Genomic DNA, 3469 nt, shown 5'->3' with positions numbered 1-3469 from the left:
ATAGGCACGTGCCCCAACCTGGAATTGAACCATGACCTCCTGGTTCATAGGTCAATGCTCAACCACTGAGCCACACCAGCTGGGCTCTCTTTTCTCATGTAAAGACCCAGGTTTTTGGTCCAGTGAGAAAAGTGTCCGATCAGGAGAGAGCTCGTCTTCCCACCATAACCTGAGCCGTGCGATCCCCTGCTCAGTGAGAGTGGATAAATGGCTGTGTCTAACCCTCACACTCCATGCATGGGCCTGCACCCCACTCGCCCACACGAGGGGGTCAGTCTCATAACATGTCTTCTCTGTCACACACTGTTCCTCTCTAGGACCCTCCCATCCAACAAGCAGCTTTAATTTTCTGTCCCTCTCTCTCTCTCTCTCTCTCTCTCTCTCTCTCTCTCTCTCTCTCTTTTTTTTTTTTTTAAACCCTTTCCTTGGCCATCAGCGTCTTCTATAACTTCTGCTCATGTTCTTGGCAACTTTTCAAAGAAATTTTTTAATTTTAAAAATACGGAATGCTTCACAAATTCATGTGTCACCCTTGCGCAGGGGCCATGCAATCCTCTTGGTATCATCCCAGTTTTAGTGTCTGTGCTGCCCACGCCAGCACCGCAGCAGCTTTCCAAAGCAGGGAGGTGGCCTGGCTTTGCTACTCACTGAGCTGGCAGCAGCAGGCATGGCGCCCGTCCCCACAGCTCAGTGAGTAGCAGCTGCTCCCAGCAAACCTGTTCAGGTTCAGGTACACAGCTCAGCAATGGAACTGCCCTGGGCTGCCAGCCCTCCTGTCCCCTGTCCCACCCCTGCCCGTCTGTAGGGGAGGGTCACCGTGTCCTTAGTCTCACACACAGTAGAGTGAAGAGTTATGCTGCCTCCCAGTGACAGACCTAGGTAGCATGCTATAAAAATGATTAATAAATGAACATTGGCCAACGAAGATGCCATAAGGAGAGAAAACATGGAAATTCTGGTAGTGTCAGTCAAAGGGGACATCCATGGAATTTGGGAAGAAATAGCTGACGATGGAAAGGACACTCCCATTATTCAAGAGGCCTGAGCTATGCAGCTGGGGACCTGGGAGGTGAACTTATGGCTGTGAGAGCAGGGGTCCCAGGGAGGCACCAGCGGGCACGTCACACTGACGCAGCTCCCGGATTTTCCATGACATTGAAAGCACAGATGATAAAATGTTGGCTTTTATCTTCTCATTGGTCTGAGAGTGAATGGACCATTGAGTCATTGGTCTGAGAGTGGATGGACCGTGGGAGTCATTGGTCTTACCAGGGCAGTCTCACTGGTGGGATGACAGCTGATGGGAGTGAGTTTTAAAGGAATAGAAGGAATAGCCATAGAGGCAGAGACCCAGGTTTGCCTCTGAGGAACTTGCTGAGGAGCTGGCCTGCCCAGCGTTGGGAAGTCTGAGGTGAGAGTTCAGAAGGAGGCCCGAGGCCTTGACCCACCTCCCTGGCTTCCACTCCTGCTTGCCCCTCCCCGCAGCACACACCTGCATCAGGCTATGCCAGGCAGCTCACCCACAGTTTGCTACCCTCCCCCACAGAGCTGCCCTGGGACACCCCTGGGGCCCAGGGATGCACACACTGGCTGTGTCAGGAGAACTGACTAGGAGGAAGCGCACAGAAGCAGGAACAGAGCCCTTAGCAACAGGAAATGCCGGGTGTGGTTAGGAGGGAGGGGCAGGGAGACAGGGCTCCAGTAGCCCAATCCAAGAGCACCACAGGCAGGACCATAGCAAGGAGCTGCAAGCTGAAACCAAGTCAGCACTCATGGGGACCTGGGACTCCCGTGGCCTGTAAATGTCTTTGTTAAACATTAAACATTCCTGGTGGTTATAAGTGTGCAGGCAAATGAACAAATAGTACAATTAATACTTACTACCTTGTATTTTGGAACCTTAAGAGCTAAAGTGTTTTACTTCTTTTTTTTAATATATTTTATTAATTTTTTACAGAGAGGAAGGGAGAGGGACAGAGAGCTAGGAACATCGATGAGAGAGAAACATCAACCAGCTGCCTCTGCACACCCCCTACTGGGGATGTGCCTGCAACCAATGTATATACCCTTGACCAGAATCGAACCTGGGACCCTCCAGTTCACAGAATGAGCCAAATCAGTTTCGGCATGTTTTACTTCTTTGTAAAAAACAAACACGTGTGTCAAGTGTGGATGGCACTGGACTTGCCTTCTTCGCACCCTACACGATCTCTCCAGCATCTTCTGTCCTTACCTGCTCTTGGTTGACCCTCCACTACAGATCCTTTGTCTTTCCATCTCCATAATGTTGCTGTGTCCCTACCCTCAGCCCTTGGATTTATTTTCTCTCCTTACTCTTATTCCCGTGGCGGTTGTATCTAATCCCCCAGCTCATCTTCTTTCTGAGTAGCATTAGCCACAGCTTACTGCCTCAGAATGCACAGTCCAATTTATAGCTGGCCTCTCCTGGGAAAACCGACTGGTCAACCTATTTATCAGTTCCATGTTTCTTGTTTAGGGTAAACTATTCACAGTGTTCCATTAGCACTCTTGGCTCTGTATCCAAACTATGACTTTAAAAAATTACATTCACTGTCAATACCTTAGTTTCACCCAACATTTCTCAGTTGTTCTTGCACCAGCCTCTCTCCTGTCTCGCCCTGGCCCTCTGCAGTCTATTTTCTACGTGGTAGACAAAGGAGCACCTTAGAATTCCGAGTCAGGTTATGCTACCCCACTCCAAACCTGTGTGGGTGCCTCCCCTCAGGTATACCCAGGCCTTCCCAGGCTTCCCCAGGAGGCTTCCCTGTGAGCCACACCCCGAGGGCACTGAGCTCCCAACATGCTGATCTGTCCCACGAATTTACTAGTTGTCTTCAGCCCCAAGCTCCTATCGAAGGGCATGCTCACACACAGCTCTGACACACCCCTGTCACTGGCGTTTAGACAGTGAGAGCTGACTTCTCACAGCCTGTAGTCGGATATGTCACGGTGATGGTGGGGAGCACAGGACACTGGCTTCCTTCCACGCTGCCACTGGGGCCAAGGCTCCCTCCATGGCACTTTCTCCCCACCATCAGCCTCGGGGCCTCAGCATCTTCTCTCTCCAGCAGATTTCCAGAGAAAACACAAGAGCCCAGGAGATTGTCAGAGAGGTGTGTGGTGGACTTGCTATAGGTCAGGACTTGATCTCATGGCCCCACCTAGCTGCAAGGGAGGCTGGAGATTGACCAGTGACTCCCATTTCAAATTTATGCTGGGAGAAAATGTTAATTTCAAACAATACTGTATCCTTAGTGCTTAGAACAGCACTTGGCATGCAGGCGATGCCAATAAATATTTGTTGGATTCATAAGAGATGAATGAACGGATATGGGAACCCTGGAGGACTGAACCTTTATCTAGAGACAGACTGAACCCTGACACTGTGTTTTCCGCAGTGGCTACCACAGTGTCTCCCCTGCCCAGCTCTGGGGCTGCCTCACCGCTC

At 50.6% G+C, this 3469-nt stretch overlaps 1 non-coding gene across 1 annotated transcript; it reads right to left on the bottom strand.

The window, feature by feature from the left end:
- Positions 1-495: 495 nt before the first annotated feature.
- LOC118726192 lies at positions 496-601 on the bottom strand. Its single transcript, XR_004990225.1, has one exon. It is a non-coding gene; the product is annotated as a U6 spliceosomal RNA (small nuclear RNA).
- Positions 602-3469: the final 2868 nt, after the last annotated feature.

The sequence above is a fragment of the Pipistrellus kuhlii genome, unplaced genomic scaffold, assembly GCF_014108245.1.
Source record: "Pipistrellus kuhlii isolate mPipKuh1 unplaced genomic scaffold, mPipKuh1.p scaffold_m20_p_21, whole genome shotgun sequence".
In the NCBI taxonomy this organism is placed as follows: Eukaryota; Metazoa; Chordata; class Mammalia; order Chiroptera; family Vespertilionidae; genus Pipistrellus; species Pipistrellus kuhlii.
Note: the sequence above shows the minus strand (reverse complement) of the source record. Positions and strands in the feature narration are given on the sequence as shown.